Genomic DNA, 13,483 nt, shown 5'->3' with positions numbered 1-13,483 from the left:
TATATAAAAAATGAAGTGTAATATATTTGACGAATAGTTATAGATTGTTTTTCATTCGACAGTTTGTAGGTCTTGACTTTACACGATATAAGGCAGAGAAATCAGTTTATCCTAACCTATTATTTTACCCGTAGGTGAATGTTCTAAATCAATGTTTATATTCAGTAGGTAACGCTATGCTTCAGTATTGCTAGGTAACCAGTTGGTTCTTAGCCACGTAAAATAAATCTAATCCTTCGGGCCAGCCCTAGGAGAGCTGTTAATCAGCTCAGTGGTCTGGTTAAACTAAGATATACTTAATTTAACTTCAGTATTGAATGGCGTGTTGTCATTTCAGGTGAGTCACCGTGTGAAAGCAACAGAAAACAGGCATTCTACTCCATGACTGAAAACGGGAAATTCTGGTAAGACTTGGCTTTTATCTTTCAACTTTAACCGTAATCTTGATCTCCAAAAGTATTACATTAAACCATTTTTACTTGAAACATTTTATGCTGGTAATCAGTATACCGATAAGTCGATTATATGAAGATTGCAGAAGATTAACATCAGGTTTAGATACTTAGGTTTACTATTCTTAGAAAACTAATTCCCAGAGGACTATGAAAAGGTTTTAGGTCGTGCTCTTTCTGTCAGTGGGCTTGATTTTAGATTGATAATTGCAAGTAGAGGAACACTCAGGTGTTAATTTTTCATAAATATTACGGAACGCTCGGTTTAGACACTAAACATACGACTGTAAGTCGGGTCCAATTGATTCATAACTTGCTGAAATACCTATATTATATTGTCGTTTATGTTTCAATGCGTAGATTTTCTTGGTGTCGACTCTGCGATATTGATCACCGTCGATCCAGACCCCATGAAACTTTGAATTAATGAAAACTAAGCGAGTCGAGAAAAGGTTCTCACGTGTGACATTTCCTTTGCTTGTGTAACTCAAGCTAGACGAAGCCTTTATTTCTCTTTTTATATCTGTGACCATCGTTGTCGTTACGCCAGTTTAATTAGAAATCGGTATAAATTTCCCTTGGTAAGAAAGTTGCTCTGTGACCATTCTTTTATTAGAAACTTTTTTCTTTTTTTAATCGTCCTTAGCTGTTGATCATTCAGGCATTTTTCTGTCATGTCAATCTATTATATGTTTCTGTGTATCTATATTTCTGCCAGCAGTTGTGTTTACATCCCCAGAGTTTGTCACCATACATATAGTAACGCAGCCCTCGGTAACGTACTATTTCTCTGCGATGATTAAATTGATGGTTACTCTGTGGACAAGGATGAAATAAGTACACTTATGTCAAGAGCACCGATGAAAGCATTGAGTTGAGTTCTTTAAGGTTTTCCAGATTCGAAACATTAAATGAGATTTATGTATGCTAAACATTCATAAGTGGAAGAATGGAATGACGCCGGAAGTTTAAGGATTTGCAAGTTATGCTGCAGTCACTGGTGATACCGTGATTGAGTCCTCGATCTGGGTTTGTAAGATATCTCTGGACAAGGGAAAGATTCCGAAAGGAATGAGGATCTTGATACGTTATGGATTGAATGATGCGAGAAGTCAAAGAAGAGAAATTAGACCATTGATCTAGTATAAGAAAGTGCATCGTAAATGGAATGTGGAATCCATTAGGTATATTTAAAAGATTGTCAGTTTGAATTCAGCTGGAAATTTTACCCTGAAAATTGTAGTATGGTTATTTGTAAATCCTTTATCTCTAGTTTTAATCAATTTATATATGGAATTTTTAAGCAGAATATTGAAATCTTTCCACGAATGTAATATGCTTCAGATATGTTTACGATATAATTTGTATTTGCCCAGACAACGAAAATGTAAATACTCGCTCTGGTGAATGAAATGAATTGGTCCCATCAATAAAATTCTCTACGGAAAGGAATTGCTTAATAAACAGAATTAGTAATAGGCTTAAGTACAGTGTGTACAGAAAACCTGTAAATGTTTCTTGCTAAGCACATTTTTATGCTGGCGAAATGAATAAAGCAAAGAGTCAGTTTTCGCGTACATGTTCTGCAGAACATGACGTTCATGCAGCCCTGACTGCATTGGTCATGAAATAGATATAAGTAGGGATACAAGCAAGTAATTACATTATCTCCCGATTTTATGTTAGACAGGTATTAAGAGCGATAGAAATACATTTTTGTCATGATAACCAAAGAGAAACATTTAAAAGATAAAATCTGCTTTGTAGTTGATATGGCATTTCAGAACAACGCATGTAAAAAAAAACACAAACCCCTGACAATACTAAAGGGTGGGTTTATCAATTTCATTAAGTCATGTGGCAGTTTTTGTTTAGGTCAAACTGGAAAGTCTTTTGGAAAGAGAGTAGAACTGCTTAAATAAAAAATGCATCATAAGATATGCACAAGTGAACGGTGCAATATTCGTTCCTATAAGTGAAAACAGTCAGGTCATCAGTCCCACTGGTATTGAAAAAAAAAAGGTTATTCTGGTAATGTGCTAGAAAGATATGTAATTGAACCCAGCTCTTATAAAGGAAGCTTCTGTAAGGTAGTGAATATCAGCCAAAGAATATATAAACTGGCAATTTATTTCAAAATAAATATGTCAAATGTATAGATGTTAAGAAAACTAGTTTATCTGGGCCTAACAGCCAGGGTGTGTTCCTACTATAATGAGTAAACAAGGTTTGTCTTTGTTTGTGAGTGTATGGCTCATCAGTTATGAATATTTATTCCGACTTTCTGTATGCTCATTTGCACTGTCACTAAGGCATGTATCAGTCCTCTTGAGGACATCTTAGAAAATTAAAAACAAATCCGTTCTTGATGTAACCCCCTGTTCCATTTTCCTCTGGGGTACATTATATAGATGATTTCAATCATATATAGGTGTGATTTCAATCATATATATATATATATATATATATATATATATATATATATATATATATATATATATATATATATATATATATATATATATATATATATGTGTGTATGTGTGTGTGTGTGTGTGTGTGTGTGTGTGTGTGTGTGTGTGTATTTATGTATGTATATATTGATATTGCAAAATACAGAGAAAAATATATGCACACACATGTGCTTTTTATTTTTCTTTATATAAATTTATATTTATATATATATATATATATATATATATATATATATATATATATATATATATATATATATATATATATATATATATATGTGTGTGTGTGTGTGTGTGTGTGTGTGTGTGTGTGTGTGTGTGTGTGGTTGTGTGTGTATACAGTATATATATATATATATATATATATATATATATATATATATATATATATATATATATTTGTTTGAGTTTGCGTGCGCATTATTTTTCTCTGTATTGTGCAGTAGTAGCTGTCTCACAGTGTAGAGCATTAAGAATTCTATTATTTCCTTTCCCGGAATTTCACGGGCTGAAAGTGTAGTTCCTGTTTGCCTTAGAAGGACTTCACTGCTATATTATCCCACCAAGAGGTACACTACCCTTTACTAAGCACACACTGCTCTACCTAGGGGTACATTATAACCTTGTCCCAAAGAGTGGCACACCCTGGGGCAGCGGTGTCCGGCGTGGCCAGTAATGAGAGAGGTTTATCTACCATTTAATGGACATTTCATCTTCATTGGGATCACAACTTGTGCTAGTAGCACCTCGGCCTTGGTAAACGTTGCACTAAAATCAATTTGAAAAAGCATCCAGATTAATACTGATTACTATCGCCGCGGGATTTTTAATTTACTGATCTACCATGTATATGTGGAATTAGAAGAAATGAAAGGGTGAGAATTGTGGAGATACAAAGAAGAACCGGTTCAGTCATGAGGAGAGAATTGGCGACGAAAGGCTGGTGAAAAGTGATTCATTCAAATGCGCTAGGAAGAATGGTGCAGTGTGTGTGTATGAGTTTGGAAGGCAGGTTGGCGTGCTAATAATGAGCTTTTTCTATTCGTAAATGAGGCAGCTAAAATAGGTGTTTTCTGCATAGTAGTTTTATTGCTTCCCCTTGTATGAGGATTGGCTTCAGTTTTATACATATCAAAAGCCTTTTTCTCCAGCTAGTGTTCAACCTCTGGTTCTTAAAATTTCCTTCCGAGATGAGGTTGCTACCCCTTGCTCTTCTCCACCATGGATGTGTTACAACAGAGTTGCCTGATCTCTGATAACATAATTCACCACGGGCAACTAGGGATATAATAGATTAATGGGGAAACAACCCAAAGACTTTTCCTACCCGTGGGCTTGATCTTTTGTATCTTGCTGGTGAGGTGTGGTCGTGAACCGCAAAGCTACAGAAACGCTCTTTTATATATATATATATATATATATATATATATATATATATATATATATATATATATATATATATATATATATATGTATAAATTGACGATTGTTCAGTATTATGCATGATGCACTTGTCTTGATCCCCTTTGGGGCTGAAGAGGTGTTTAGATGCATGGCTGATGAATCAGTGGTGTGCCGCCCCTCCTCCGTGTGTCGAGAACGGCTTTCTGTAATCAATAACTGCAGTCTGGCGCCGCCCTACCTTCTCCCTCCCTCGAGGTCTGCACTCTCCCTCATCCCCTTAACCTTCGATGCAACAGCGACACAAAGAATGCAATTCGCTCAGTCAATAGCCGTCTGGAAGCTTGTGGCTGCCATGAGGATGACTTTGGGATTTTTCGGCTGATGTGGATGTTAAGGGTTGATGTTGCTTTTTATATAATTGGGGGTTCCGTCCTTCTCCGTCCCTTCTTCCTGCTTATATTGCCGTCTCTACTTTTTATTTCTTCTACGTTATTCTCCTTCTCATTTCCAGCGTTTAAATACATATATTTGATTCCCAACACACTCAAATTGTATTGTCCCCCGTTCACGTGTGGGCAGGTACTGATTGATCTTACCTGTTGCTTGAACTTTATGAACATGCAACTCGATTAATAAGTATTTTGTATCATGGTTCAGTTTCATTTTCATTGCATATTTTAAGTTCCTGCCCTTAAAAGGGGTTTTTGAAAATATCAGTTTTTAACTTCGTTGCAGTCATTGACGAAGTTTACATATTTGTGTACTCCATGCTTATCAGTCATCCTGTCAGCCGTATTGAGAATATGTTATCCTGTCAGCCGTATTGAGAATATGTTATCCTGTCAGCCGTATTGAGAATATGTTGAATCAGATTGGGACTACAGTGCTTGTTTATTACGACTGGCTTTGGTTATGATTTGTTATCATAAAGGTCATGATAAAAATCGTAATGCTGAAGTGAGTTTGGATTTGGAAGTTTTATAGATTTTTGTTGATGATGACCACATTTTTGCAACGACGTTTCACCGAAACCAGTCAGTCGATCTGTTACGTGGAATATTAATTTCAAGCCTGGAACTCTGGAGTCTGTGTGATGAAAAGGCCGTCAAATCATGAGACTTCTCGAGGGTTGTGGAAGTTGTGGCGGCATCCTTCTTTTTCACTTGTAAGATTTTTCTACTTGTTTTTTAACATTTTCCTTCATTTTTAACTATTTTAACGTACTTTTCATGACTCATTTGTTCCCATTTTATTTGCATATATTGTATATTGTGAGAACTGGTTGAGTAATTTAATATTCTTTTTTGGATTGCTGCATAAGATTGCGTGCACATTGTTAGTAGGCTAATTAGAGTTCTATATAGTACCTCTTCACGTAACATTTTCAGTTGTTCCATTGCAATTGTTATTGTTTTGTTTTTCTGTCGGTATCCCCTTCTGATTTGTTCTGTTGTATTTGGCACTTTGTTTCGGCGTAACAATTCTCATCGGTTGTGATACTCTCACAATAAAAAAAAAAAAAACGTTCAGTCTGAACTGAACTACTCCACAGGCAACAGCGATGTTGGTCAGTGGGGTCTCATTTTCCATCTTCTCGGAATTCTTTTCTTTTGTCCTCGAGAGCGCTAAACGGTGATCTTTCATAGATCCATGTTCCCACGGCTTTTGTGGGTTGCAACGAGAGGATTGAAGGGCAAATTTTCACTCTTCCATGGTTCGTGATGGGCTTTTGTTTGCTGGTAAATTCCATACTATTTTTCCCTTTTGTTATTTTTCCATTCCTTTTCATGTTTTTTTTTTTTTCTTTTTAAACCCTCTACTGTTGAGAAAAGTGGAACAAGTAGGTCACTATTGAATGTCTGAACGGCCTGCGTCCTTCTCGAGGAATTCGTAGGAGAGAGAAAAAGTTCAGGGAGAAGGGCAGTAGGGCGGTCAAGGGATGTAGGGAGATAGAGGGGTCTGTCTGTTGAAGGAAGGGTGTGTTTGGGGCGAAGGGGGGGGGGGGAGTTGTTGACGGAATTCGTCGGCGTCGATGGGCTTTATTTTGCGAGCTAGGGAACCGAAAGGGAATTGAAATGAAATGGAGTGGAAGAGGTGTAAACGAGGAAATTACCTTTGTTCTCTCTGGCCTTCGTTTGTGTCCCTCGAGGCAACGGGAGGGGAACGAGGAAGGCAAAGGAAAATTTGAGAAAAGGAAAAGGAGGCACAGGGAGAGTTATATATTTTTTCAATGGTAGGGGAATGAGATGTCGAGGGAAATGGGATGATAAACAGATGAAAGGGGTTCATTAAAAGTTCAGCTGCAACAGTTGCAGCTAATTAAAACGGAATAGAAAAGGCTGTGGTGCCAGTGATGCTCCCCCCCCTTTTTTTTTTGAAGTGTAACTGTAGGAATGATGTTGAACAAGAACTGTTGCTGTGATAGTGTTACAGAGGAGCAGTTCCAGAAACATTAAAGACGAACGAGCGTCCTGAAATGAAGTTTAAGCGACTGGAAATGGTGACTATTTTAAGAGAACCTCCGAGGAATAGGAATGTAATTCTCTCTCTCTCTCTCTCTCTCTCTCTCTCTCTCTCTCTCTCTCTCTCTCTCTCTCGGGTCAGGTGAACAAAGGTGAAGGAAGTGTGTAATGCATTGTTCGAAAACCTGAGTTGTTGTTTTAGCTTCCATGAAGTTGAGTAATCCCTGTTTAATTTGATGATGAATCTTGAGATACCTTGAGGTGAATGGCTGGGACTCTGGCAGGTTTCTTAGTTTGCTGTTACAAGGTAAAAGCTGCGTTATTAAAGACTTCGTGTATATAAAAATGTTGGCATTGTTGTTGATTTCTAAACCACCAACATTGCGAAACATCGGCGTGCACATTCGAAACTTCAAATGAAACTTGACAGTATTAATTTTTCATATTGCCTAATAGATTTCGCATGTTGAAATTCATGTTTTATGTATTTCATATTACTGTTTTCGAAGATAATATAATCCGATAGTAAACAGAAGAATTGTGGTCACGTAGTCTTTCCTCACCTGGTTTTTCAACTGATACATCAGTTCATAAATTCGTTTACAGAACTTAACGTTTTTGCTTGGTAAATAAACGTTCTCCGTTCGATGTCGTTTATTTTGCCATGCACGCCGAGTTTTCAAAGGCCCTGCTTTCCTTTGAAGCCCGTTGTCATTTCCTGGGATCGATTCCTCCCTCTTTTTTCCTCTTGATCATACATGCAATTTTGATTAAGGAAGTAGCTGCATATGCTGCTAAGGTGATTTCTTATTTCCATTGTGTACCTCAACGTGGGTTGGTTAGTTATAAATCCATTTTTAATAATATTAATTAATGATAAAAGCTTCACTATGATATTACTCAGCCGGTTCTGTGGTCCTAGACATTGTCATATCACCCTAACATCAAAACCTTATGCTTGTTATTTCCTTTTCATAGATTTTGTTGAAATTCTTTTCTTGGTTTTTAGTTTTCTGAAAAGAAAACTATTGTGCCGTCTGGCAACGATGTAGGCCATGCCACCACCAGGCCGTGGTTAAAGTTTCACGGGCCGCGGCTCATACAGCATTATACCGAGACCACCGAAAGATAGATCTATTTTCGGTGGCCGTGATTATACGATGTATAGAAAACTCGATAGCGCCGAAGAAACTTTGGCGCATTTTTCACTTGTCTATATTGTAGTGGGTGAATGCAGCAAATGGCCATCTCATTTGAATGCCAACGACTAGGGCTGAATTCTAGCGCAATTCTGTAAGTTAATTTTTCAGACTAGGGTTTCATAGCTGATTATACTTACACAACATCATACCCCTAAGCATTTAAAGTTGACTTTTAATGTCCTACCCTGAGTTTATTCAGTTTTTGACCACTAAAATATTTTGTCTGTGAATTTGTGGGTGCTCTCTCTCTCTCTCTCTCTCTCTCTCTCTCTCTCTCTCTCTCTCTCTCTCTCTCTCTCTCTCTCTCTCTCTCTCTCTCGAACACAGTTAATGAAAAGAGAGAAGGACAAGGGTTTCTCCTTAGAAGGAAGCTGAAAACAAAAGTACTGAAGTATAGAGTGAGAGTGTAAGTGCAAATGAGATCCAAAGTCATTAGACCTTTCAAGTAAGAGGAAGCGACAGTCTTCATCAGGCTACAGCTGCCTCCATCACCAGCGATTTTGTTGCAGCTGTGGCAACCGGGGTAATCTTGCATTGCCCCTCCCGAAGGCCACGGATTTAAAGAAGGAAGTACGAGGGAAAAGGTATGAAAGTTCTGAATATTGTAAGAGAAGGAAACCCATAAACTCACAGAAATGACTGTGAAGGACATGAGCATCGGCATGTTCAAGAGTCTTTTCTTCACAAGAGGTATATTTATTGGATTATACTTTTCTGAGTGGAAGTGTTTTTGAGACAAAATTAGAGTGGCGAAAGGCAGGACCTAATTGGTACTTGGCGTCGCCATTTCCGAAATGGGATTGTGGCAGTTTTAGAGGAGAAAGCGTCGTACTGTTTGTGTTTGGTCGATGGAGCGGGGTAATGGGTTGGCGTCGGAAGGCCTCCTGATGCGGATGGGTGCCGGGGGCGCGGGTGGTCTCGTAGGGGCACTGTCATTAAGGACTGGATTCGGGTGGAGGGAGGAAGCTGAAGGATGGTAAATTCGTGACGATGATGTCAGGTGAAGGCTGGGAGTGAGAAAGGAGTGCCATGTCTCCTCTGCTTAGGGGCTGTACCATATTGTGACTCCTTTCTGGAAATTTACTCTATTTCTAGTTTTGTTCATTAATGAACACTGTTTATTGATAAGCATTTATAACCTGTTTACTTCAGTAGGTTTTTTTTTAATTAATATTTAACTATTTAGCGGACATTGGTCCGTCCATACTTGGAACATTTTTAACCTCAGGTTTATTTGGCTGGAGAAAATTTTCATGTTATTAAAAAAAAAGTTGATTTTTATCAAATTAATCTGAATGATTAATTGTGCAATTTTTTCCTGTTTAAAGAATTTCTAAGTAATCCTACAGCTAAAATTCCAGTGCTAGATAGTGAATTATCAAGTTCTAAAGCTAACCATAATTCTCTCTCTCTCTCTCTCTCTCTCTCTCTCTCTCTCTCTCTCTCTCTCTCTCTCTCTCTCTCTCTCTCTCTCTCTCTCTCAGAATATAAGTTAAGGCCAGGCCAACAGAATTCCTGAAATCGGCATACCTAGTACCCGTTTGATGTGATGGTAATACGGATGTCTTAGGCATTTTCCTAGAAGTGAAGTTAATCACTAACGGGTTTTGCCAGTCTGCCGTCTTCAGTCATCGTATTATAATAAGGGCGGAACCCGTCATGACTGGATGGGTATCTGTTTCTGCAATGAGTATGAAATAGTATCATAATAATTATCAGAAGAAGAGACTTCCAAATAAGCTGTCGGGAAAGACCATTTTTACTGGAAAGAAAGAGCAGGTGTCCCAGGGAAGAGTCTTTATTTGCTGATGATCGACGCAAGCTGTTACCTCGATAAGAATTCATATTTGTGTATCATATTGGAATTTCACCTCGGTGATGGTTACGAGGAACAGATTATGTGACTTGTTGACGGTCGTTTCGAAATCTGTAGTGGCTGAGGATTTCTTTAAACTGAGAACAGAGATTTTTAAAAAATTTTTTTTGTAAGAGTGGATTGTTCGTAAGGCGATTTTATTTAAGTAAGGATGAAGTCGTTTGTAGAGGATTTCTTAAACAAATTTTCGATGGCTTTCAAGGAAGGATTTTATTATGTACAGTGGGAATTCTTGAGGCTAGGATTAGATTGTCTGTATGGAGATTTCTTGAATCAGGAATTCGATTGTTTGTAGGGGAATGTCACGCAGCAAGGATTAAACTGGTGTTAGGGGAACCGGGCAGTCCTTATGTTTTGTCTGTCTGTTTTCAGTTCTCTTTGTAAGTCCTCAAGTTTGTGCCAGTCAATTTACATTTGATTAGTTATGAAGAAAGCATTGTATAAAAGGTAAATAAAAAGGATTCTGTGAATTAGTGTGAAACTTATTGTGTGTAATCATCATTTCGATTGTACTGCGCCGATTGCACACGCAGTCTGATTAAACGTATATAGATTTAGTTTTTGAATCTTTGTGGAATCTCAATTATTATGCCATGGATTAGTGTCCAGTGTAATTCCCGTGGAATTTTCTTTCTTGAAATGCACTTTTTCTTCAAGGGAACTACAGTAGAGGACTATATTGTCTTATTAACTTATTGTTCATATTATGTTGTAGACTGAATTTCTTGGTGCTAAGCTGATGGACTTTTGTGTTAGAAAAGAAATTCATTATTTACATTACAAATTTCGATGCCAGGCTTCTCTTTTGGTGATACCTCTGTAACTGTGTGCTTATAGTTTTACTTGTTTGCCTGGTGAAATTGTCACTGCCGAGAATAGTAAACTATTCTAATATTAAACAAACTATTGAATTCATTGCTTCTTTGCAACGGATGAGGACCTGGACCATTAATATATGGTGCTCAGAGAAGTGTGTAACATCTGTATTACAGTTAACTTTTTCCTCAAAGGGCTACGTACCATTTGAACTCGGATCAATTGTACGTTGAGAATACGATGTAATCTGTAATAATGATAACGGTAATTACTGCAGTAAAGCATGATAATGAGGTAAAAGCATAGTCGAGGTCCCCAAATACTGTGTAATGCACGTTTTCAGCAGTAGGAACTTGTTCTTCTTAGTTTATGGCACAGTGGGGCGAAAGGTTTTAGAGATATTAACAGAAAAATTTAGGTTAAAAGAAAATACAGGACGCCTTGCAACCATTGTGCTGTAAACTCCAGCTTTTTGGAAATTGGCATTAAATGTCAAGTTTGTGGATGAAAAGTGCGGGTTGCATGACAATTAAGCCCTCAGAGTCTGTTTGTGATCTAGGGAAATGGAACCTTTATTTGACGTGTCACGTTCTTTTTATTTTTCACTTATTTTTTTCGGTAGCACAGCTGACATATACATGTCTGCGGCAAAATTAATGTCATTGGAACTCCGTTCAGATTTTTTGTCAGTGTTACAGGTTATATTAGCTGTGAGGCAACTCCTTATAAATTATTTACCAGCCGGTAGTGTTTTATTTAGCACATTCCTGTTAATCAGTAGATTTTGCATTACCTTTGTTTCACCATCGGAAAAATTGTTCCGTTGTTGGAGTTTTTTTTTTTTTTGTTTTTAATAGGCACAAAAACTCTAAAGGATGGGAAGTTGGCCCTCTGGTACCGAATTTTTCATATGTTAGCTGTGTTTAGTTCATGTTTGATTCCTGCTTTTCCCCTCTTGCATACATTTCTCAGATCCGTGAGGCCCAGAGGAAAAAGAAAAAATATAGATAAATATCTCTGTAGCTCCTGTCATTGGTATGAACACGTTCGAAGCTTGATTTATTCACTTAGAGGTCCTATCAAGCGTTTACGGGCGTACGCTCACGTAGTGTGCACGCGCGTGCATGGTATTTTCCACCTCACTGTTGTCTCTTGTAGGGACACAGTTACGTGAAAATGGTGACCGAATTCGGTAATTGTTTTTTTCCTTTTTTTCTCTACTTCGGAGAAAAGTATTCGGTGTGTGGGGAGGATGGGAGTCTTGTTTTTTATCCGAAGCGACCATCCAGCGGAGCAGTTGTGGTTCATTGTCTCACTTGATAACTTTTTATTTTTTTATTTTCTTGGAGATGCTTTCTCCAGACTCCGCGTCCTTACGGTATTTTGTAATTACTTTGATGTTTTTTTCTTTTTTTCCTTTTTATGGCGATGGTCTCTTCACCTGCTCTTTGTTAATGGCTTTCGAGAGGATCTTACGTGATGCTCCTTTGTACGAATATTTTGCGCTTGTCAGTTTCAGTCAGCAGATGTTGGTATTTGTTTAAATGCTACGGAATATTCAAGTGCCTTCTTTTTCCTATAGGCAATTTGTGCCCGGTATCTTGCTTTTCGTCTCTTGCGTGATCCTAATTACACTTCTATCTGACATTCATGTTACAGTAGAATTAAAAACGTTAGGTTTTGATCCTTTTAGGTGTTAATTTGGGGACAAGGCAAAGGGCTAATGAACGCTTGTGAACCCCAAAGCGGAGGAGCTGTCCCCTAAATGGTTGGATGGGCCTATTATCTCTTGAGGCCACTTGTAACCACATTCGACAGCTGTTGGTTGCTACCGTGGTGGTAGTCAACATTACGACTTGTTTTGCCGGAGGAAGTGCCAATGGTTTGGGTATAGGTATTAGGTATCCCAAGGTAAAGCACACTTAGTGAAGTGTTATGGAAGCTTTTTGAGAAGTGCCTCAAGTGGCAAATGAGCGTAATCATTTGAGTCCAATCGCATCACAGTTTCACTCCCTGGTTTGAAAGTCACCAAATAATCCAGTGGCAAATGGGTTCCAGCGCCGCCCTACCTTGTTTTTCTGTGTAGGTGTACGAAGCAACCAGTGTCGTAGTTTCCTGCACATGAGGTTCTTCCTTAATCCATCAGTTTTAAGTAAGAATGTTGCAGTTATAGTTGTTTTTCGTTTCTTTGAGGATAAAAAAAACACATATATATATATATATATATATATATATATATATATATATATATATATATATATATATATATATATATATATATATATATATATATATATATATATATATATATATATATATATATATATATATATATATATATATATATATGTGTGTGTGTGTGTGTGTGTGTGTGTGTGTGTGTTTTTGTGTATACTGGATTGCCTTTTTCATTTTCACAGCTGTTAAATCACAAGTACCCTGCAATATCGAATTCATTATACCTTGAGAATCACAAGCGACCAAAGGGGATTATAATTGATAAGTGCATCTTCTGGTCTTGTTAGGTTGACTTTGACCATTCGTCTATCAAAATTTTATCTATCTCTGTCTATCTTTCTGTCCATGTATGTATGTATATGTGTATATATATATATATATATATATATATATATATATATATGTGTGTGTGTGTGTGTGTGTGTGTGTGTGTGTGTGTGTGTGTGTGTGTGTGTGTGTGTGTGTGTGTGTGTGTGGAAGTGACTTTCATCCTTGTATCACCTTTCAAGCATGTAGATCCACTCTCCATCCATATAAAAGTCATTTGGGGTTCTGGGAA

At 37.5% G+C, this 13,483-nt stretch overlaps 1 long non-coding RNA gene across 3 annotated transcripts in view; it reads left to right on the top strand.

Moving 5' to 3' along the window:
- The window catches only part of LOC136836478 (uncharacterized), a 148,961-nt gene extending 136,157 nt beyond the window's left edge, over positions 1 to 12,804 (top strand). For 2 of the 3 annotated variants that reach the window (XR_010852405.1, XR_010852407.1), the window contains 2 exons: positions 338 to 404; positions 9,479 to 12,804. This is a non-coding gene — a long non-coding RNA (uncharacterized lncRNA). Of the gene's footprint in view, positions 1 to 337; positions 2,811 to 9,478 lie in introns of those variants that run through there. The other variant, XR_010852408.1, reaches the window with a different exon arrangement.
- The last annotated feature ends 679 nt before the right edge of the window (positions 12,805 to 13,483 follow it).

The sequence above is a fragment of the Macrobrachium rosenbergii genome, chromosome 56 (assembly GCF_040412425.1).
Source record: "Macrobrachium rosenbergii isolate ZJJX-2024 chromosome 56, ASM4041242v1, whole genome shotgun sequence".
In the NCBI taxonomy this organism is placed as follows: domain Eukaryota; kingdom Metazoa; phylum Arthropoda; class Malacostraca; order Decapoda; family Palaemonidae; genus Macrobrachium; species Macrobrachium rosenbergii.
Note: the sequence above shows the minus strand (reverse complement) of the source record. Positions and strands in the feature narration are given on the sequence as shown.